This window comes from Perca fluviatilis, chromosome 15, assembly GCF_010015445.1.
Source record: "Perca fluviatilis chromosome 15, GENO_Pfluv_1.0, whole genome shotgun sequence".
Taxonomy (NCBI): Eukaryota; Metazoa; Chordata; class Actinopteri; order Perciformes; family Percidae; genus Perca; species Perca fluviatilis.
Window position 1 is genome coordinate 26,739,313 of NC_053126.1, and position 23,988 is coordinate 26,763,300.

The 23,988-nt window shown below is 41.4% G+C and overlaps 1 protein-coding gene across 1 annotated transcript in view; it reads left to right on the plus strand.

Annotated features, from left to right (window-relative positions):
* Positions 1 to 724: 724 nt before the first annotated feature.
* The window catches only part of jupb (junction plakoglobin b), a 146,266-nt gene continuing 123,002 nt past the window's right edge, over positions 725 to 23,988 (plus strand). Inside the window, exon 1 of the mRNA XM_039825170.1 lies at positions 725 to 987. The gene's annotated coding sequence lies outside the window, so the exon portion shown is untranslated. The remainder of the gene's footprint in view (positions 988 to 23,988) is intronic.

Below are 23,988 nucleotides of genomic sequence, written 5' to 3' on the forward strand. Positions count from 1 at the left end.
ACTTGCGTTGCAGATCGTTAAAATAGGACCATAAGTGTACTTCCGCAGAAGTCAGGCTGCAGGTGTGGGTTGCAAAGACGTCAGGCCACTGTGGTCCGAGGTATTGCCGCAGCAGGAGAGGAGAAGTACGTGTTGGAAAACCTCCCGTGTGGCTATGGCTTCTTGGGTGGCGTTGTTGGTCCCTACATTCCTTACAGCAGGGATGGGGATGGCCTCTAATGGGCAGGGAGCTTCAACTGGGGAGTTCCACTGCTGAAAATTGTGCAGAGCCACTGTTGCCTTCACAATGGCATCTGCATTTTCAGGGCTCACTCCAATGACACAGTGGTAGATCCTCCACTGTGCAGCAAGGATGCCAAAGGCATTCTCAACCACTCTCCTAGCACGTGACAGGCGGCTGTTGAGGGTCCTCCTTGGCTGGGTGAGCCTTCCAGGATAGGGCCTCAGCAAATTCCTCCTACACAAAATGATGATGTAAGGACATGTGACTATGTACATACAGATTACAATTTCTACAAAATACATTGTTGACATCACAATCTAATAATATCCAATAATACATTATAGTTTAACACAGTGCTGTTCAAAATCCTACAAGACATAATGACAATGTGAATAACGCTGTTAAATCAGTACATGCACTTCATACAAATCAAATAGAACGCGTCAAGAACGGCGTTCAAAACGCCGTGAGATTTGTGACAAATTTGGACCCTTTGGCTTTCCATACTCTCCTCTCCTGTGACGCTGTAGCAGCCGAGCCGCTGCCGGTTCGCTCCCGTCCCTCTGCCCGGCTGGCTGCGTGCTGCACACCGTGTTAAACGGGAGACATATAGATACAGCGAGGGCACATAGGCGAAAAAAAACCATTAGCGGATCTGAACCTGAACTATACGGACTGTGGATTTAAGGAGAGGAACGACGGACAATTTGAAGCCGTGACTGCTGCGACAGGGAGCCGCTCCAGCCTACTGTCCAGTTAACAAGGTAACCAAAACCAGCTGAGCTTTTTTTTACGCATGGTAACCAGATAACAAGCTCGGTCACCAGATATGTGATGATAAATAAAAGAGGAGAGTGAGGAGTGACCTCCAGTTGGTGGTCATCATACAGCATCACAGTCATCATTTGAAACACAGTCTGTGAACTGCATCCCCTCTGTCCTCCTGAAACTTCAATCAGTCTGATGCTTCTCTCCAGGGTGAGGGCTCCAGCTTTTAAAATCCAACATACACACACAGTTCTGTGACCAGTGAGCTGAATTAATGTGGATTTTACCAATAATCTTTGAAGGGATTTTTTTGTGTGCTGGAGATGCGTGCTGCATCGGAGCAATGCTGTCTGTCTTAAACATATACTGTAAATATGGAAAATGAGATCTTGCAGTGCTCAGGGCTATTGGCGGCTTACGTGATTATTGTGTGTGTGTGTGTGTGTGTGTAATTAGAATGAGACTGTTTGGAAACACACTGTGCAGTTTGTGAGTCCTTCCAGTGTGGCTTGCAATGTTGCCTCATGTCTCTGTGCATTCTGCCCCTGCAAGACATTTCTCCCTCTCTCTCTCTCTAACACACACACACCACACACACACACACACACACACACACACACACACACACACACACACACACACACAGTTCAGTTCAGTGAGCTTTACTGATTTAATAAAACACATTTTCACACTGTCTTTGTGTTTCTGTTGTTGACTCCACATTTTTTGGCTGTGACAAACGGGTGTACCAGCCAGAGAGCTAACTGTGTGTGTGTGTGTGTGTGTGTGTGAGTGTGAGTGAGTGAGCGAGCATCGGTGCATGTGATTGAGTGGGCCGCATAGACTGTTAAAACTATTGAGGGTGTGTCCATCACCCATTGGTTTCTGAAGAGCTTAAATGAAGCACAAAGTGGGCGGCTCCCACCGTCGCCATCTTGGCACTGGCAGTGCTGACGTCAGGAGATGGAGCATGGGTGGAGCTAAGACAAACCGGGCGGACTCGAATGAAGCCCAGTTGCTGAAACTAGTCCACATAGCTCCCAAGCTAGCAATAGTAGTTTGGCTGAGAAGTTAGGCTAGGATAAGTTACTCTGATGCTAGCCCTGTGGTGATGCTGCTCGTTCGGCTACTGCAGACAAGTTGCTCCCGGTTAACTGTTAACGTTTATGCTGACATATAAAACTTGTTTTGTTGCACCTGTATGTACTTGTATAATATTAACAATAAAGTTCAAGATTATCATCACCCTAAAATATCGTGATATTATTTTAGGGCCACTTCTAATCACGCTACATATTAATCTAGTCTATTTATATGTATTATTTTTCAGTCCCAAATGAGGCAACACAGCTTGAAGGGTAACTACTGTTTTTTAACCTAGACCCTATTTTCCTATGTTTTTGTGTGTAAGTGACTGATAGGAACAACAATCTTTGACATTGGTAGAGTATTAAGCAAGACGGCAAAACAAGCTACAATGTAAGTTATGGGGCAATTGTGCAGCTTGTATTTACGTTCACAAAAGTGCTTGTTTTGCCGCTGACAGGCTCAGATTAATATTGTAACATTATGGAAAGGATTTCTAAGGTGGTCGACTTTTCTGTTAAAGAGTAAGATTCTTTATTAAAAACATAAAATCATCCGCGAAATCGCACTCGCTAAAGCCACCAGACTCCTTGTAAATAATTCATTCAAAATCGACCGAAACAAAATAAAACTATGAAAGCCGTTTTGGGTCGTCTTACCGGGGATTTCCACTGGATGCGTAACAGCTGCGGACCGGCTCCACTGCGTGTCTGCTGCGTTCTCCGCCGTCCGTCAATACCCACCGGGTCCGGATTTGTTACGGAACGGCTGCGGTCGTGACTGACAGCTGTAGTCACGAGGACCGAATAGAATGTGGTTCTATTCAGGTAGAATAGAACCACAAAACCAACAACAGTTTGTTTCCATTCAGAGGAGTAAAGGGGAAACAGCTCTGTGCTGTGTTTTCAAGCTGTAGTGCAGGGAAATATGATCCGCCGTGAGCACGGTGTATTTTATTTTGAAAATTAACCGGATATTTATTTTGTTTCTGTGTTCGACTTCCTTCTCCACACTGTCTGCCGTGTGCTGAATTGCTGCGGAGCTCTCCGTCGTCCGTCAAAAATAGAAGCTCAGCGTATCTGCTGCGGAGGGCTGCGGACTGACTGAACTGGGACGGAGTCAGGACGCAGACGTTCCGCAGTCTGTGGAAATACACACACTGACTTTAATGGAAACCTAATGACTCCGTCGACGTTCCGCAGACGTTCCGCATCCAGTGGAAATTGCCGGTTACCGCTTTTCCAACCATCACGACTCTCGGAGTCTGGTGGGTTAAGTGGTTAAACCGAAAGGTCTAGTCAGACACTAAGAATAATAATCTGAGCTTGTCGGTGGCAAAAAACAGCACTTGTAGTGGACCAAACTGACGGTGAACATTTGCCCCATAGGGTTACATTGCAGCCTGTTCTGTGGCTGCCGGTTACAGTGTTCACGCTTAATGCTGGACCAATTTCAAAGATTGTAGATTATCAGTCACTTACACACAAAAACATAGGAAAATAGGGTTGAAAAAAACGTTAGTTACCCTTTAAGGGGTGTCTGTGCCTATTCGGCCCTTTCAGTTAGAACTAATCTTCATGTATCCATACATAAAAGCCAACTCAACTGTATGTAAAATTATACGAGGTTGCGGGGTCAACACGTCAGTAAACTGAACTCCTATTTACAGACAGTATTAATGTGTGTTTTGATATTTAACTCTATGCTCTTTTGGAATAGCCGTCTCCAACAGGACCTGACATGCAACTCGGCATCATGTAATTGTTTTGTATTTATGACGGACAGTCAGATTTCTGATTTCATGCATATCAGGCTATAACATTGTCTGATCTATTATATTGTTGTTTTTAGGTCAGTGTTTGAAATTTGTGGTGCAGTGGAAAATATTGTGGTGATCAAAGCCCTGCAGTAGCTACAGAGCTGGCGCCTGTGTCTGGTTCCCTCTTTTAGTCACTCATATAACAGTTTATTTTGATGCTACATGAAGGTGCTTTGTCATTTGTCACAAATTGTGGCTTTTGTGTTGAAGCTGTGAAAAAAAAACCCTGATGTTCAAACATTGTCCTGTATTCCAGCCTAGTTTACAATACAGCTACTGTACTTTTTTATTCATTAAAGAATGACTTTGACTGGGCAGCAAGAGAGTGAGAGACATAGTGAGAGAAAAGAAAGAGAGTTTGAAACAGTGTGGCTCACACACCAAAAAAACTAAGTAAAATTATTCATTACCTCTATGACACCTATGGTTGGTCCTATGGATGATGTATTTGTCCATCGACAATGGCAGACCATAGTGATGTCACGTCAGACATTGTGATACCCATCCACACCAACACTGGGGCGCGGGTTTGCGGTGGCGCAAATGCATTCATCAGAACCAGCCAAGCAGTGCAGCAGAGAGGAGATGTCAACATACATCGTGATGTTTCACTGTGGACATCGCCATATGCCAATTCAGTAGATCAACACTAACCACACCTTCTCTCAATTTGAAACATTTTAGCTAACGCAGATGTGTTCTTTACTTAGTTATATTCACTACCAACAGAACCCATAACTTAAGTGTTTATAAGCTGCAGACCCAGAAAACTAAGCTTTTATTAAGCCAAAAGTGGATACAGACGTGAGGAATCCGCAGGAAGAATGGGAAGACTGTGGGATCCTGACACTCGGCTAACGATTTGCCCGACGTTACATGTGTTAGCTTAACTTACAGACATAAGCTATGTCCCAATTCAGGGGTTGCAGCTTTCGGACATTGCAGCCTTCGAGGTCTACCTCGACCGCATCCTTCAAATCCCATGAAGGCTGAACCGAGCGGTCTCGGAAACCTTTACCCCTGCGTCATGAAGCGCTGCTCCAGTCACCTAGCAACAGCTGCAATTGATAACCGGGGTCAAACAGCGCTGAATTGGAGCCAGAAGTGTGATGTATCTCCAAATGAAGAGAGGACCATGGAGAAGTAAATTAAAATTGGTTAAAGTCGTTTAATCCAACAGTAATGTTAACATTAATATATATTAACGTTAATGTTAGCTAACGGTTAAGTTAGGGTCAACAGTTTTTACTACTTTATATTGCTAATGTCATTTAACATTTATGAAATAATTTTATTTAAAAATATATATAATAGCCTATATCTAATATTGAAAAAATGGTTTGTCATTATCCTAGCTAGATAGTTAACAATAAGCCTTTAAGCATCATATATCTAACTTTAAGCTGTCACTTAATGCTGTTAACATTTTTCATGTTGTACTGATTGTCCTCTGTCTCTGTTTGGAAAGAAAATTAAAACTCAACAAACCGTGTTTAAAAAAAGCTCTCACTTAATATCTAGCTATTGTTAATTTACCATTTTCCTTTTCTTCTCCTTCCCCTAAAACAGCATAGAACCCGATATGTGAGAGTCAACCCAAGTGTCCCTGGTTTTCTTAATGACCAGGACACCAGGCCTGATTTTTGACTGAGCAGGGAGGCCCTGGCAGTGCTACTGGGCCTTCTCAACCAGGAATGGAGACACGGATATGGTGCCACTATCGAGACCCTGGTGTTTTTGTTCTGGCTGTAAAATTGGACATCATACGGTGGTCTCCAAAGAGTTTGGGATGCCTCGATCCACTGTCCACAGAGTTACTGAGGAGGTGGTGGCCATTTTCCACCAGGTCATCCACCTCCTAAAGACCCCAGAAGACCTGGAGGTGGTGTCTCACAGGTTTGCAGGGCAGGCAAGACACCGTGCCTTCAGGTAAGTAGCTGGGGCAATCAGCGGCTGCCATGTCTGCATCAAGCCACTAGGGGGCCCTGGTGGTCAGTGCTACAGGAACAGGAAACTGTTCCCATCCATCATTCTGCAGGCTGTTTGTGACAGGCCGCTTCATCGACACATACCTGGGATGGCCTGGGTCAGTCCATGACTCCAGAGTTCCACTAAAGCCCATTCTACCGGCGGTCACTCTACCCTCCTCCAGGGCACTTCTCCTAGCAGACCCATGCCTCCAACACCCACTTTCCCTCATTACTCCCTAAAGTATGACTTTTATAAAAAAATATCCTTTTTTTTTTACCCTTTTGTATATGTATGTAGAAATAAACAACAATACTTTCCTTTTACATCAATTATACTTTTAAACTGTATTATTATTTATTAAACTGCTCTAATATTTTTTATTTGGAAATAGTTAATCAAGGTTTTGTAGGTTGTGAATAGATTAAACTTGTGTATGTTGTAAATAGATAATTGAATAAACAATGTAACAACCCATTTCAATTCAAAGTATTTATTATTTTATTAATCAATTAATTTTTCTAACAACAGTCGGTCCATCCTCTCCACTGCTCTCCCTTTCTCTTCTGTCCTCTGCCTCCCTCTGCAATCTCATGTCCTCTTTTATCAAGCCAATCAGCTCATACTCTTTCTCTCTCTTTTTCTTTCCTGACCCTGGCTGGCTTTCTTGCTCTTCCTCCTCCTCCTCCTCCTGGTCACCCACTGCTGTACCTGGCCCTGATGTGTCCTCAGGGATGGAGGCAATTAGGGAAGGGGGGTTAATTGAAGGCCTCTGTCCCAACACCTTATCCATGAGGACAAACCACGGCCAGGTTGCAGCAGCAGTTTTTTTTCTTCTTTTTTTGGCTTGCAGGGGAGTCACCTTTCCCTGCAGGACCATTTTCTCCCAAATTGTCGTAATCACAGAGAGAAAAAAGACAAGAAAATCACTTATCACACATAAATGCAAAGGAAAGGGTATATTGGCCCAACTTGTGGTTGTCTTATTATTTTGGGCGTTTTATAGGGTGAGAGCTAATTTAACTAACCTTAAGGAGAAGATAATCAAAATAAGATTTTACTCATTGGATACTGTTACCTCCAAGCTGCACTTGCGGAGTGTTTGGCCCCGGTGAATACGTGGTCATTTTCTCCAATCATTTTTATAAATTGAGCAGTATGCTCCTTGCTCCCTAACAACTTCAGTTTTGTTTTCACACCACTAAAGCAAACAAAAGCAGCTCAGCAAAATACCACAGTTCAGGTTAGCCATGTAACATTAATTAAATTCAACGTTTTTACCGTTAACGTTACTGAGATTAGAGACAAGTCAAGGTTTAAACACTTAAGTTTGATAATGAAGGCCTTAAAAGTTTTATTTTTCAGTTGTGGGCAGGCGAGCTGCAGAAATGTTAGCGGTTAAGTTTTTAATGAAAGTATGAGGTTTTAAGCCCCCTTGTTTTTAACATTTGTATCATTTACATTTACATACACATTTAATCCTCCTACAGACGGGCTGGGGAAAGCCATAATGTGAACTGTCTCTGTGTATTAAATGGGTGATAGAATGATTACATAGGGTATTTCACACTGTCCCTTAAGGTCTCCTAATAGGATATGTAACATTGGTTGGGCTGAAAATGTCCCGTTTGCTATTCTTTTGGCCCTTATGCATCCCTGTGGAATGTCTCTATTTGGAACGACAGCTTTTCTTCCAAATATGGTATGCTCATGAATATTTAGATGAGCTGCGCGCTGATTGGTTGAGGAACCACTCACACATACATTGGAGATGAGACAGCAGGTTTCATATTTCAGACACTGCAACGTTATACATTGTTTGTCTGCTATTTCGTTATTAAATTCACTTCTGAGACTTTTTTATGCGAGAAATTAACTGTATAAAGCCATATGGGCCATTTTACGAAAATTGATGGCTAATTGCAAATTTGGTAAGACATGTTTGACTTCAGAAGCTCGAGACAGTCTGACAAGAACCCGGGAGCCTGCTTGGCTCCATGCCCAGGGGAAAGTCACCGTTTCTGGACTACCGGCACTCGGGGCTCCGCGGCTGCCGGCATAACTATAGTACATTTACAGTTTGAATTTCGTCACGCCACTTATATTACAACTACCCCAAGGTCTTATAAAGCTAAAAGATTTCAATTTAATGCATTTTTGTGAATTTTAGAGGTCTAGGAGGAGGCTACCTAGCTCTCATTGATAGAGCTCCATCCAGCCGCGGGCTCTATCAATGAGACTCACGGACAAGAGGCATTTATTTCCCCGTTTGTTTGTTTAAATAACTCAACACACATATCCATTATAAGATTAACTGGAACCTTTGGTAAGAGATTGCGGGCGTAACAAGCTCGCTGACCACGCTCTCACTCACACACACAGGCCATTTAGTAGGAAGAGGGGAGATGCAGGTCCTGGAGCCCTGCCAGAGCAGCGCCGTTTGGTAGTCCAGTAACCCAGAAACGGTGACTTTGCGCGGGTATCGAGCAGGCTGCCGGCCGTGACGGAGCTCCATCTAGCTCACAGCGGGCCGAGGTCTGTGAAGGAGAACAGGCAGTAACCCAGGCAGCAACGGCCGCTGAATTCCGACACACAGTCGGACAAAATTTGCAATTAGCCATAAATATTTGTGAAACGGCGCATATTAGACCTCTACATAGTTTATTTCTCGCATAAAAAAGTCTCAGAAGTGAATTTATTGATAAAATAGCAGATAGACAGTGTATACAATTTCTGAGATCTGCGCGACCTATTGAGAAGACTACCTGATCTCAGATCAATGGTGTAGCCTATGTAAATGTTGGGGTGTGACAAAGATAGAGACTAGTGCCAAGTAAGGAGGAACCACCGAGTTGACATCAACTCGGTGATTCGTTGAGATTTGCCCGTTTTCAGAGGCAGTTTCAAATTGTGAGATTTGCAGAAGAAAGAGGTGTCAATGGGATTCTGAGGTTCTATATATGTCATATTTACCCAGTAAACTGTCTTTATTCAACTATGACAAGGTAAAATCGGTTTTGCATTCTATCACCCCTTTAAAGAAACTGATAAATATATAAGTTTTTGTCTTTAGAAAACGTTATGACTATGTATTTATCTGCATACAGAAACTCTTAAATATGTATTTATGTAACGGTAAGGAAAAGCAAATAACGTTGACCGTTATGTTAACGTTTAGTTACTGTACATGTTAGCATGCGAAGGGTACATACACTGAGTAGTTGGGTGCATACAGTGAGTATGGGCCTCATCAGGGGCCCCTGAGGGTCCCCATGGAGGCCCCCCGAAGTTAGTATCCGAGTGCCCCATACTGACTATCTGGGTGCTTACTGGGAGCATGGGCTTCATTGGTGGGCCACAGCAGTATGTAGTAGGGCTGGGACGGTATGGATTTTTTCTTACCACGGTTGAAAAGCAAGAAATTCCCGCAGTATCGCGGTATACCGCAACCCCCTTACGAGAGTTGCGTAAGTTAGAGCGAGAATGACAGGGTGCCTTAAGTGAGTGACGTCAGTTCCCGTGTGGTCTCGCAAGGAGTGCGAGCAGTAACCGAGAGTAGTGTATGAGTGACGCTGTGAGGAAAAGAGAGAGGAAAAAGAATTAGCAAAGTTGATGTAAAGTGAGTTAAAAGTGAACAATAAAACAACAAGCTAGAGCTTCTCGAGACACGGTGACTTTACTGTATCTATTGTCAATAGTGTCGGTAAAGTGAATGGCGTTACTCCCGAAAAAACATCGGCTTAAAACTTAGACTGTATAAAGAGATTGCAGCACAGTGTTTCCATTTCAGCTCAATGTGAGAGTCTTTGAGTTTTGCTATCTTTTAGGGCCACAATGGTTTCTCTCTGCTCCGTTGATCCATTCCACAGACAGTTCAGAAAGCTTTTGTCAATAAAGTAAAATATAAATAAAATAGTTTGCCGACAATGCCGAGTGCAGCCAGTCTAGCAGCTGAGCAGACAGAGAGCAGAGAGGGCGACTCGGCAGTTTGCTAACTGGTTATGTTAGGTTGTAAAAAGTTAAACCATTGGTGATGTCTGATTAAAAAATATACTTTTAGTTAAATGAACACTGTAGCTAGAAAAGAACACTGAATCAATACCGATTGCATCACACCATACTGATTAGCATTTGTCTGGCTCACACCATCTCTAACTTCTAAAGAATCATCAGGTCATGTCTGACATTTAGCATACTGGAGAAGACTCACTGTCCTCACAGAAAAGGTAACTGTTGTCTCTGCTTTTTGGGGAGCCACTCCCTGCTGGGCCAGACTTGATTAGAACAAAGGAAATGCATATCTCTGTAAACTTGAATAGAATTGGCACTACTATGATAAATGACCTTTGTCTGTGACCTGGAGTAAACCTGAAATCAGGGGTGTGTCCTTAATCCAAGACCCACAATTCCACAGGAATATAATTCGGAATCAGAGGTGATTTCGGGACTGATTGATGTACTTCCTGAAGAGGAGGCTATAAAAGCTATAAACAGAAGGAAACTCCGCTAGCTGCTAGGCTAATGTGCAGTGGTAAACACTGCAGCTGTAACGTTAATGTGTCTACCTCAGCTTAGAACGGAGACATGTCTTTCCCTTTCCTACCGTTATACACAATAGGAAAGGCAAAGACATTTCTCTGATACAAGACATTACACAGTGTATGTCATGGAAAATTGCGCTCCCCAACTCACGAAAGGTTGGATTTGCTCCATCTTTTGATTATAAGTTTTGTTTAGAAAACCTTTTAATCCATGTAAGACACAATGTCATCAGACACAATCCATGTCATTAGAATCAATGAATCGATGTCATTAGACACAACGTGCACACATGTGATGGCCAATGTTTTTTTTGCGGGGATGACGGTGAGGAGCTCAGACCCGCCATAGTCGTCACGTGACCGCGGTAATGCAGTAACTGTCATAGCCCTAGTGTGTAGCGCCACATAGTGGTGAAAAACGAGGTACTGAGGACGGAGAAGGTGGTGCTGCTAAACCTGGGTCTACTGAAATCCTGGCAGTTGGGTCCCATTGGGTACAATGGTGGAGTTCCTCGAAGTAAGAGGTTGGGCTTTTGGAACAGCTTCATACAGTCGTGAAAAAATTAAGACACCCCATTAAATATTAAGTTATTCATTAAGAAATGTTCACATGTCAATGTCTAATCTTGTTTTATTTATCTCTGGAAAAGAAAGTGATCTAATTGCAGGTAAACAGCAAAAAATAACATTGTTTTACTCATTAAACAAAAGACATCAACATAAATGCATATTCTAACTGAGGAAAAAGTTAGGACACCCTACCCCCTAATACCTAGTGTTACCCCCTTTGGCTGAAATAACTTCAGTGAGACGCTTCTTGTAACCCTCTACCAGTCTCTGACATCGGTCAGAGTAAAATGTTTGCCCCACTCCTCAATGCAGAATGCTTTAACCTGTGTGATGTGTTTGAGGGGTTTCTTGCATGTACAGCTCGTTTCAAGTCACCCCACAGCATCTCAATGGGATTAAGATCTGAACTTTGACTGGACCATTCCAGGACTCTCCATTTCTCAGTTTTCAGCCAGTCCTTGGTGGATTTACATAATTGTCATGTTGCAGGGTCCAGTTCCACTTCAGCTTTAATTTTCTTACAGATGGCCTCACATGTTCCTCAAGCACTCTCTGATACACTTTAGAATTCATGATGGATTCTATGATGGTGAGCTGGCCAAGTCCTGCTGCAGCAAAGCATCCCCAAACCATGACACTTCCAAAATTTTAGACTCATCTGTCCAAAAAACATTATTCCAGAAGTCCTGTTCTTTGTCTACGTTCTCGCTGGCAAACTTCAGTCTGGCCTTAGTGTTTCTCTTGGAGAGTAAAGGTTTCCTCCTTGCACACCTCCTGTGACGATTAAACTTGTGCAGTCTCTTTCTGATTGTAGAGGCATGCACTTTCACATCAACAGTCGCCAGAGCCTGCTGTAGGTTCCGTGATGACATTTTAGGAGTTTTGGAGACTTCTTTTAGCATCTTGCGGTCTGCTCTTGGGGTGAACTTGCTTGGACGGCCAGACCTGGGCATGTTTGCAGTTGTTTTGAATGTCCTCCACTTGTACACTATTTTCCGGACAGTGGAATGGCTGATTTCAAACTCTTTTGAGATCTTTTTAAATCCCTTACCAGACTCATAAGCTGCAACAATCTTCTTTCTGAAGGCCTCAGACAGGTCTTTCGATCTCACCATGGTGTTCACTCTCACGTCAACAGTCAGGAGCACACCAAACTGAATGTCTGAGGTTTAAATAGGGCAAGCCTCCTTCAAAATACTGAGTAACAATCATGTGCACCTGATGTGATACACCTGTGTGTGATTTCAGCCATTTTAAGTGGGACAAAATGTGGGGGTGTCCTAATTTAGTCCTCACCAGAAATTGCATGTTTAATTTATTACATTTTACAGAAAGTTTTAAAAAGTATTTTCTTCAGTTTTACTTGTTTAGTTATATTACTTGAATCTCTCACTATTGTTAAAATTTATATTAAATATCCATGTCTAAATATGTTAAAAAAAACACGTTTTCATAGGATGTCCTAATTTTTTCACATGACTGAATATGTACGGCCATTATAAAAAACCCATCAATCATTTGTGAGTTCCTAATCCTAACACCAGATACTGACAAATTAAAAATACTGATTCACCAAAGTTCAGTTCAAAAATCTTCAGATTAATATGCAAATTAATCGTTAGATTAATCGACTAATCAAAAAAAAAGTGTTAGATTAATCAGTGACAAAAATAATCGTTAGGGACAGCCCCATCCATATTATTGTTTTACTTTTGGTGGGAACAGTAGCTCAGCCATAGGGGACTTGGCTTGGAAACTGGAAGGTAGCTGGTTCAACTCCCCGTATGGACCAATGTTTGGAGTGTGGAGTAGTACATGGAGATGTGCCAGTTCACCTCCTGGACACTTCCAAGAGGCCTTTTGGCAAGGCCCTGGACTACCAACTTCTCGGGGCATCTGTCATGGGCAGTCCCCTCACTCTGACATCTCTGCATTATAGGTTCTGGGCATGTATGTGTTGTATGTACCTGTAACAACAGAGGGCTAGATTTATCAAGCCGTTTGCGCCTGTTTCCAGTAGGGCTGGACCCGAATATTCGAATATTCGTTCGGTGGGTTGGTATTTGATTTGAAAATTTGACATTTGATCCCGACTTGCTATGACGTCATGCACACGTGGGCAACGATAATCTCACGGTAGGTAGCGCAGTTGTTTTTCACCAACTGCAAGAGCCAGGCGGACGCAGGCGGACCCAGTGCATGCTGGGAAACGCCGGCCTCTCAGCTGATCAAACAGCTGATTGGTTCATAATCGACTCAACATGATGACGTTTTGTATAAACTTTTTATTGATTTTAAATCGGAGGGATTTTAACTGTGATTTGTCTGATTTAAAGGCTTATTCTGTACAGAACACATGTTGTGTGGCTGATATTATGTTTAGAAGTCAGAGAGACTAAATCTGTTCAGATTACGGATCATCTACAGTCTGCTGTTTATTAAAATCAGCAACAGATCGCATGTAGAGCATTTTGACAGCTACTCTGTTATAATAAAATCAACTGGAGACTGTGTAGGAGCAGATATATGGGTCTGATAACATTTTATTAAATCAGAATCGGACCCGAACGGACCACAGTGTTTGTGTCACTTCCTGTTCAGCCTGAAGGCTGCTGGAGTCAGCTGGAAAACAGTCCGACTTGAGAGCGGACTTTTGTCACCGCCCCCGGCTGCTGCCGCCTGCTCTCGTCTACTTTACAGGCGAGGCGCAGTTCATCTTGAACGAGCCTACTGTCGGTACACGATGACGTCCACTTCGAGCATTTAGCAAGCTGGGCAGAGAAGGTAGCGGCGATAACAAGTGTGGAAATGGAAAACTGTTTAGCATTTTCCGTTGTGATTCGGCCAGAAACTTCAACATTGTGAGGCGATGAGATCGTTTTGTATTATAAAGCTTGGATATTACATTTCCTTGGACTCTTGGGGATTTATGAAAATCAAGTTTTGGTCAAAATACCACTTTGTTGCTGAAAGGACAACGAAAACAGGTATGCATGCACTATCGGCTGCGCAGATTACGGCTGAATTGTTTTATTTTCTGTTACTTTGCAACAGTTGTGTACATGGCTGTATATTTTAAAGATTTAATGCTTTAAAGTTATAAAAACGCTTATGAGTGGAAGTTTTATCGAGGTTACAGCGACGCCCCAGTCACAAAGTGCCCCACTGACGGGACGGTGATCCGAGGTTAAAAGTTTATTAATTCTGAACGCGTCTGGCCTGTCTATCTATATTGCACCAAATACGACACTGCACTCCCTTGTGAAGTCGTTTGGATGAAAGGTTCTCAAAATAATCAAAATGCAAACAGACAGACACACAGAGATTCCTGCCTTTATTAGAGATAATAATATGTTCAGCCCTCTCTCTCCGAAGCTTCGAATATTCGATGCTCATTACTACCGAAGCTTCGAAGCTCAAAAAATGGTATTCGGACCAGCCCTAGTTTCCAGGCGCTAATTGGTCGCAAAGACGGACGTAAACGATGCGGGCTATTTACAAACAGGGCGCACTTGGGTGAAATCGCAGATTGCCTGCCACATGAGCGAGAAGAGACAAGTTGCGCTTTGAATATGCGTTCGTGGGAGGGTCATGGGGAAAGTGGGAGTTACACCCAAAAAGGTGGGAGGATACGCGTAAAGTGCGCCTAATTATATATTCCGTGGTATTTACAAAGACTGCCAGTAAGAGTGCGCCTCTATTCTGCGGGGGGAATTCTACGCCTCTTAAAAGCAGGTCTAAACCAAGAAGCGCGTTTTCCTGTGTGTAAAAATTTACCTTATTCAATGGGAGCAGACTAAAAACTAAATAAAAAAACCCACCTCCATGTCTGTTCCAATTTTGCTAAACAATTTGTTGATAATTTAACTATATAACACTCTCTTTAATGACTTAGCCCCATCGGTTGGGTTGACATATAAATGATATAAACATATGTATACATACATTAAGCCAACACAACACTATCATAACAGACCACACATACCTTCATTCTCTACAGAGATCTCAGAAGTATCTATGCCGTCCACAACTTCCACCTGTTCGGCAACGAGTCTTCCTGCACCACCTCTTCAGTAGTAGATAGCGTGTCTATTTCTGGTGGACCTGAACCGGTTCTCCTCGATTTTGCCCGGTTGTACGCTACCTTCTCTTTTGTTCTGCGCTTTGTCTTGCCACTGTTTTTTTTACCTCCTCCACTTGTCTCCGTGTAGATGATAACAAGTTGATTGTATTTCGTATGGCAAACCAAATTGAATTTATTTCCGAGATTGTGGATGTTCTGCCCTGTAATATGTTCAATTTTATTGTTACTTCATGCACTAATAGGTCAATTTCATCGTCACTAAATGTAAGCTTGTGCTTTCTTTTTCCCGTAGGAAGATCCATGATAGATACATGCGGGCCATTTTTTGCTGTTTTTGAGGCGCGCTAATGGAGGGCGGAGTATGCGCTGATTGCCTGATGGGTGTCAGGTTTGATAAATACTACGCAAAATGTGGAAGCATAGCATGCGCTATTACCGAACTCGCATAAACAGACGCAGCGCAAACTGCGCTAGTGTGAATAAATTAGGCCCTGTGTGTAAAAATGTCTCCATGCGGGATTAATAAAGTAAGTCTTCTTCTTATTAACTTTACTACATTTCATAGAGATATATTGTACTTTTTAATCCACTAAATATATCTCAGAGCTAGTTTCTTTGCAGTGACCACCAGCGGAATGTTTGTTACTCAGATTAGGAGCCAATAATCAACAGGAGCTGCATCCAGTCAGTGGACTGTAATGTTTCTGATTTCACGATGCATGAGCAGCATCTGTGAGGCTGGCAGCAATTGAATAATTGCATTTTTGTTGTGTTAACGTGCGAGAGTGCAACAACCGGCACAAGAACTATGCAGAGACCCTTACTCAACCTCAAACCAATAACCTATATTACAGGGGAAAACTGTTAACACCCACACAAAAGGAACAGCTGCCTCAGGATTTACAAGGTCTCATCATTACGTTTTTTTCAGAACAAGGTGTTGTTTACATCCCTGTAAGCTTAACAAGACATTGGTCTATGTGAGATACATTAGCTGCTCGTAATGTGTGAGTTTGCATTGGGGATGACTGAGTACCAGCTGAAGGAGTGAAAAATGAACCTGTACACAAAGTGAAACATTAGAATGAATTTCAGGTGAGGTTTATGCCAATTTCTAGCTTGGCAAGATAACAAAATACCACAAAGCCAGATACTGTGGGCAGCACTGCCAAGCCTGCGAGGACACACACTGACTCACAGGCTGCCTCAGACCTGATAACAGACAGCTGTGTGTGTGTGTGAGTGAGCAGTTTTGTCTTATACGGTGTGTGTGTGTGTGTGTGTGTGTGTGTGTGTGTGTGTGTGTGTGTGTGTGTGTGTGTGTGTGTGTGTGTGTGTGTGTGTGTGTGTGTGTGTGTGTGTGTGTGTGTGTTTTGGTAGTTTTTCTCATGGCAAAACACTTTTTAATGACATATAAACACTGCCTGGCTGACTATTTTAAGTATTTATATGTGTATTCTACAGTATGGATTCGATAAAAGCACTACCAAAGACTCTGAAGTAGAGCGGGTTGTCCACCAATACCAGGGTTGGTTCGATCCCCAGCTCCTCCTGTCTATAAGTCCCAAATTGCTCCAGGTGGTCAGACCAGCACCTTGCATGGTAGCCTCCTGCCATCGGTGTGTGAATGGATAAATGAGAGGCAAATTGTAAACGCTTTGGATAAAAGTACTATAGAAATGCAGCCATTTGTGTTTTGTGCAGGTGTGGGCCATTAATGACAGCGATATTGACTGGAATAGAGGTATTGTTTTTCTGCAGCTGATAAAATGTGTGTGTGTGTGTGTGTGTGTGTGTGTGTGTGTGTGTGTGTGTGTGTGTGTGTGTGTGTGTGTAGAGGACTAAGTGACCTAGATAGTTACCACGCTTCTAGTTATCATGGAGATCCCATTCCATTAAAGTGTTTCGAAGAAGAATGGCCCAGACTTCCTAGTACAGACAGCTGATATTCTATTCTACTCCGGGGTGTGCCTTCTCCCATTGGTTGGTTGGGGCCAGGATCCATTGGCCCTTTGTTGGCGCATAAGCGTGTCCACTCCTCCAGCGCAATCCCCCGTCCAAGTTTCTTATGTCGCCATGGTTACCTTGCAACCCTTACCTTGCAACCCCTCACCAGTTAGAAGATGTCGGCCTGACAAGCTATACCTTTCCTCCAGGAAACAACTACATTCCTTTGTCCCTGAGTGGTCTGTTTGACCCCCTTGACCTCTCTCTCTCCCAACATCTACACAGATTTCTGCCTCTCTAATTGAAGTCAAGAACCTATACATGCCATTATATTTAAAGATAATCATTATAACTGATTGATTATTTGATTATTATACATGATATGGGATGACATTATAAATGATTGTCTTTTAATTAGGGCTTTGGTGTATCCTTATTTTGTTGAAGCTAGGCACTTAGCATGTAAAGTTTTTTATTTTCTTCACAAATCCCCCCTTTCACACCATTTATTGGTGTGAAAATCAATGTAAAATCAACCATATATGAGTAGAAAGTCGAAAAATAAAAAAATATATCAAGAATGTGAAAAGTATAAAATCAGAAAATGTAAAAAGCATACAGTTATAGAAAACGTAAACCAGTGTTTGATTAAACTGTCATTTTGAATTAAATTTCCAATTCCCTCCTTGCTGACAATTTATAGTCAGCGACATACGTCATTTCATTAAAAAAATCACTCCTATCCCGATCAATCACACCCCCTCGTCATCATCCACGCTGTCTTTTCCTTTTGTCTCTGCTTATCCCACAAGGGTTTACAAGTTGCAGACGTGCCACTAGATGCACTGGTGTTTCCCTTCCAGTGTTGTGTTACACATATATGGCAAGATTAACAATAACTTTAAACTTAAGTTATAAAGCCCTTAGTAAACCAATTTAGCTGGATTTATATGGCAATAGTGGGAGACATGGGATGGGAATCATGTGAGGCTCGCTGGAAGATATGTATGGCCCAGTTATGGAATAGTCTATTAGATATGGTCGCAAATAGGTTGACAAGGAAAATATTTCTCTGGGATAAACACATTATTTTCACAGTCTTTGGTTTAACGACATATGCAAATTGTTTTGTAATTATGGTTTTGGGGAGTTGTTATATTTTATATATTTGTATTCATGTATTTATATATATATTTGTATATGCGACAGGAAGATGTTTGTTAAATAAGTAAATTTGTGGTGTCTTGTAATCCCATGTGGGATGGGCCAAAATGTTTGTCATGACACAGAAATAAAACATAACTAACTAACTAACTAACTAACTAACTATATGATTAATCAACCACAACTTCAACAAATTAAATCAAACAAATCAGACACATTCCTCTTTCTTTTTTTATGACGTGTGTGAATGTAGCTAATTTCTTCTACAATGTTCCACACAAAAAGCCTCTCTTCTGCTGTTTGCATACCAGAGAGTGAAGGTAATAAATCTCCTTCAGTCAGTAACATGTGTGTGTGTGTCTAATACTACCTTTTTGGCTTTAAAAGTAACATGACACACAGCAATATAATATGATATCCAATAATAATAGAATGAAGCAATGCAACCTTTTGTCACATTATAAAATTACACCGTGCATATTTTGGTCAATACTGAATTTACGATTGCTTAACACATGCACTCATTGACATTTGGACTGATATTGCAATTATTGAACTCAAACAACCATTTCAACAAATCAGTGATAAAATCTTGAACTCTGAAAATTATCTTAAACTCTTCACATTTGCTTTTAAATTTTTCATTCTGAACAGAAGACAAACCAAGAGTTTACTTGCAAAAAGTACTGTGCAGAACAATTGTTCCTCTTGATTACATTGTTTCTGTAATCAATAAGCCGAAATTTTATGCCACGCCGCATTGAGGCAGTAATTCATGCAAAAGGGGCCCAAACCAAGTACTGAATACATATGCATGATTATACTTTTCAAAAGGCCATATTTCTGTATTTAAATATATATTTTTTTAATTAATTTCATGTAATATTCAAATTTTCTGAGATTTTGAATTTGGGGTTTTCATAATCTGTAAGCCATAATCATCAAAATTATAACAAATAAAGGCTTGAAATATCTTGCTTTGAATGTAATTAGTCTACTGCATATAATATATTAATTTCACCTTTGTCAGATGAGTCAGAGCAGAATCCGGTTCTCCCTCCTCCCCTTGTTCTCTCGGTCAGCCTGCTGGCCGTTGGTCTGTTCTTCCAGAAAGAGTCATTTGTCCAGTGTCTTTTTGTTTGGTGAAGCAGACCTCAGCGCCATATGATCGACCTCTCTGAAGTTAACTTTTTCACCCTGTGTGCTGAGCTCTTCGTTTTAGCTACAGAGTGAGGCATCTCACTTGTGTTCAATCTTTGTTGGGACCCCTGCGCTGGATCCCGCAGATCTCCCTAATTTCAGGCCTATCGCCAAACCACCTTTTTTTGCAAAAATCCTTGAAAACAATAGTTTGCAACCAATTAGTGGCCTTTCTGGAAGAGCATTATATTCTGGAAGTTTTCTAATCCAGTTTTAAAACCCTGCACAGCACGGAATCAGCTCTTGTGTAGGTTTTTAATGACATATTTTTAGCTACAGACTCAGGTGATTGTGTTGTTCTTGTGCTCCTGGATTTAACTGCTGCATTTCACACAGTGGACCATGAAATCATGATCTCTTGTTTGGAGAAGTGGGTGGGCATCAAGTGCATAGCACTCAAATGGTTCAGGTCCTACTTGGAAGATTGAACTTTCTGTGTCAGCTGTGGTGACTCTGTGTCCTCCTCTGCTCCTCTCACTTATGGGTACCGACAGGGCTCAGTTTTAGTCCCCCTGCTTTTCTCTCTTTATTTGCTCCCCCTTGGCTCCATATTTAAGAAGCATGACATGTCCTTCCACTGTCATGCAGATGATAGACAGATCTATGTGCCTCTTAAAAAGAATGACATTGTTGGACCACTACTAAGGTGTCTTGCTGACATAAAGGCCTTGATGGCTGTTAACTTTTTAAGTTTTAATGAGAGGAAATCAGAAGTGATGTTTTTGGTGGCACCACTGGGAACCCCCCTGTTGATATGGGTTCCTTGGCACAATACATCAAGCAAACCTCACTAATTTAGCGGTGAAAATTAATCCTGATCTTAAACTTGACAGTCAGATTAGGGCAGTTGTTAAATCAATTCCAATTGAGGCAGCTGGCTAAAATAAAGCCAATTCTTCCAAGGCATCTCTTTGAGACATTTATCCATGCGTTTGTCACCACTAGGCTGGATTACTGTAATGCCCTGTATGTGGGGGTCAATGGGTCCACTGTCGCCCATCTCCAGATGGTGCAAATCGCTGCGCGTCTTTTAACGGGGACACATAAACACGAGCACATTTCCCCCATTTTAGCATCACTCCACTGGCTGCCCGTACCTTTTAGGATCCACTTTAAAATTAATTTATTTGTTTTTAAATCCCTCAAGGGCCTTACCCCACTCTACATCTCTGAGCTCCTGCACCCATATACACCAACCCATTCTATCAGGTCAGCTGATCAACAGCTCTTGAGTGTCCCAAAAACAAAGCGTAAGCTCGTGCCTTTGCTGTTGCAGCTCAGAAACTGTGGAACAATCTTCCTCTGCCCATTAGACAGGCAACTTCACTGTCTGTTTTTAAATGTTGTCTTAAAACCCACCTCTTCTCCTTAGCCTTTGACACCAGACGTTGACATTTGATTTTTTTAACTGTATGTCTTCTCTTGATTTATGTCTCTTAACTTGTTTTATTTGTATTCTGTTTCTATTTTCTGACTCTGAGTTATGTACTTTGTCTTATTTATTATTCTGTACAGCACTTTGGTCAACTTTGTTTGTTTTAAAGTGCTCTATAAATAAAGTTCGATTGATTGATAATACCCCTTTTACACCAATGGCTCAATCAGGGTTATACCCAGGTCGACTGTGTGTTTGAATGGGGTAACCCTCCATGATCTACTCGGCTTCGCGACCTAGGTTGTCAAGTGGGTTTGATCAGGGTAGACTGGGGTCTATTTCAATATGAGTTGTGCATGACCTGGGTCACTACCAGCTGTGGCAGGACGAATTCTGTGATTGGTTGGGGCAGTCGTCACAGGTCTTTTTTTAGAAATGAGTCGTGAAGACAACAGCAAAGCCCAACTTTCCTTATAATGAAATCAAACAAAGAGAAATGTTCTCCCTCGTCTTAAAACAGTCAAAAATCAATACTATAGTATCTGACTTCCTTGTCCAGCGGCTGCAATAAATATGCAGATGTGAATAAATCAATGCACAAAATCATCTGAGAAGTGTTACATGGTTATTTATTTGTGCTGTAGAACGTAATCACTGCCAAAGAATCATAAAGTAAGCTATTTTCATCTCTCCCTACTGTAAAATGACAGATTCAAGTAGATACAACACAGTTCTTGTGGTGTAGAGCTGGAATGGAGTATGTGATCTTAGCTGTTCACTGAAAATTAGGTGTAAAGCCCCGCCCATTTCTAGTACTTAAGGTAATTGTAATGCATTGCTCCCAGGATGACCCAGGTGAACTCTGAATTGTCATGACCAGGGATATATGTAGACTGGCTTGGTTTGAATTTCCAAAAGGAGGGTTAAACCCTGACCAGACAACCCTAGCCCAACCCTGGTAGGTGGTGTGAAAAAGATATAATACAGATGATGCTGAACTGAGAACTGAGCCTTCTAGCAAGCAAGCTAACTAACCAGCCAGCCAGCATGCAAGCTAACTAACTAACCAGCCAGCCGGCTCATTTTCTGTAACCAGTAAAAGCATGTTGGGTAGAATTAGCAAGTTTGCTAACTAACAATTCAACAAGCTACCAAACAAGCTAGGTAATTCTATAATCATTAAAGTAGAGAAACTATGGAAAACATCTTTTTTCATGACTAATTAATTAATGACCTAGCGTCATCTGTAATAGAGATAAGTTTCACTTCATCCGATGTTAAAAATGAATAAAATAGCCTTGTCTACTTACTGGAGTTGCACAACTAACGTTACTGAAGTGATTCTAACTTTGTTCTGTTCCACCCAGCCCTGTCTCTCCTAACAGCGCTGCTCCCACCGAACATACTTGTGTGTGTAGCAGGCAGTGGACCAAACCACTGTAAAGCAAGGAAGGGGGGGCTCCAGATGTTTTTGAACTTAAAACACAATTTTTGTGCTGTTTGTATTGCTTAACTTCTTACACAAATATTTTAATTATATATTATTACATGATTTACAATACACAGCGTGTTGTTTAATGGTTCTTCTAGGGATGGGGTCGGTCCTGACCCCCCCGCGTGATTAACGCCTATGGAGAAAAAAATACACTTTTAATTAAAAAAATAAATTCAGATTTTATCTAGCTGAGCAGGTCTTAATCTATCTGGAGCGCGTCGTCCAAGTAGAACCTATGCATGAGAAACACTGTATGAACGCCTCTGCCAGCTCTCTGCTCATGTTGGACACTGTCTATCACGGATCACTAAGATTCATTACTGGTTGTTAACCCCTCACCCATCATTGCACTCTCTGCTCAATTGGTTATTATTATCCATTCGTAAACTTTTGCACTGGTATAACTTCATCTACAAATCCATCCTTGGGTTGGTGCCCACACATATATCCATTTACATGTCACGCAAGCACTGCAGTCACAGCCTACGCTCCCAAGGCCTTTATTACCTTCACGTCCCATCGATTCGTACAGAGCTTGGCAAAAAGGCTTTCTCTTTTTTCTGCCCCCTCAACCTGGAATACACTACAGCAGGACCTAAAACTGTCCAGCATGATCCCACTAGGGGATTTTAAACTCATTTTAAGGGCACTGCAAAAAACATCTTTGGAATCTTGTTCTTGTTTTTAGTACTTTAGTGTCTAGTTGTCTATTTGGCACTTTTTGTTTAAATATTGTAGGTTCTATTTGGTAAATCTTGTTAAAACTATTGTAATATCTTTGTCTGTCTGTCACTGATGTTGTGTATTGTCTGAAACCGGTCTCTCTTGAGAATGAAACCATGTGTCTCAATGAGATTACCTGTATAAATAAATGTTAAATAAAAAAAAAATATATTGTTATGATATTAAATGTTTCATGTTATAACGGGATAATTTAGCCTTTACTGTTAATTAAGGGGTCTAAGCCATTTATTTTTCTTTTTTACATTTGTGGGTCACCAGAGGGCCATTTTCCAAAACCTAGATAGTGGATTAAGCCAGGATTTCTTAGTTATCCTGGATGAATTAAGCCTTGGTCTTGGTTTCACCAAAGCATTGACAGATAAATTACCATGGAGATTTATTCTGACCAGGCTAACAGCCAGGATATATTAATCCTAGAGCCTTTTCTATTCACTCAGTAGTTTTTACCTTATTATTATTATTAGCCTGCATTAAAATAACACAGGTATGTATTGCTGTTCAGTTGAGTACTGGTATTATTTTAACATTGTGACCATTCTTTTTATAATTATCCATGTTGCTGTTATTGCGTTTATGGAAACTGCAGTTCATATTGTTGTTAGAAGTTTGGTGAGTATTTTATCGCAGTTGTTGAGATGATTAGAAAAAGCTGGTACAATTGCAAATGTGTTTTAAATGCAAAGTCAGTGATGGAAGGGCAATCTATAAATATAAATTGTGTTTTGATAGTGTTAAAATGGCAGACTGGTCAGAGACCAATACCTCGTTAATTACTTTAGTTGATTGATTTCTTTTGGTATTTTTTAATAATAAAGGATAATGTATGTTAGTCTACCATGTGCATTTTAATTTGCATTCTTAGCACACAATTTGTGTTTTGTCCAGTGAAATGAGACTAAAATTTGGGAGGACTGTACAATTATAGTCTTAGTTTTCTGGACCAGTAACTATATAGTGTAGGCTATAATCTACTGTACATTCATTAAACAACAGGGAAAGGAGTT